Here is a 760-nt window from a genome sequence, read left to right as displayed (position 1 = left end):
AGCTGCACCAAAGACGGTTAAAGACATTAGAAGCTTCCTTGGTCATGCTGGATTCTATAGAAGATTCATCCAAGACTTCTCAATGATAGCAAGGCCAATGACTAAGCTTTTATGCAAGGAAGCTGCATTCAACTTTGATTAGGAATGTCTGGAAGCATTCGAGAAGTTGAAAGACAAGCTGGTTAGTGCCCCCATTGTCCAGCCACCAGATTGGGATCTCCCCTTTGAGATCATGTGTGATGCTAGTGACTATGCTGTGGGAGCTATTCTTGGTCAAAAGAAGGACAAGAAAACTCATGTGATCTACTATGCGAGTAAAACTCTTGATGAAGCTTAAATGAAGTATGCTACAACTGAGAAGGAGCTGCTAGCCATTGTCTACGCCTTTGAGAAGTTCAGAAGCTACTTGGTTGGGTCAAAAGTCATAATCTACACTGATCATGCTACATTGAGACATCTCATAGCCAAGAAGGATGCTAAGCCAAGACTGTTGAGGTGGATCTTGCTGCTACAAGAGTTTGACCTTGAGATCAGAGACAAGCCAGGAGTCGAGAATGGTGTAGCTGATCACTTGTCTAGACTGAAGATTGAGTGTGGGATCCCCATTGATGAAGGGCTTCAGAAGAACAAATCATGGCAATTAGAGCAGTGGTAAGAAAGGTCCTTGGTATGCTGATCTGATGAACTACTTAGCTTGTGGAAGAGAGCCAATTGGTCTTGACGGATATGCCAAGAAGAAGTTCTACAAAGATGTGAAGAG

The sequence above is a fragment of the Brassica oleracea genome, chromosome C8 (assembly GCF_000695525.1).
Source record: "Brassica oleracea var. oleracea cultivar TO1000 chromosome C8, BOL, whole genome shotgun sequence".
Lineage (NCBI taxonomy): Eukaryota > Viridiplantae > Streptophyta > Magnoliopsida > Brassicales > Brassicaceae > Brassica > Brassica oleracea.
This window is presented reverse-complemented; position numbering follows the sequence as displayed.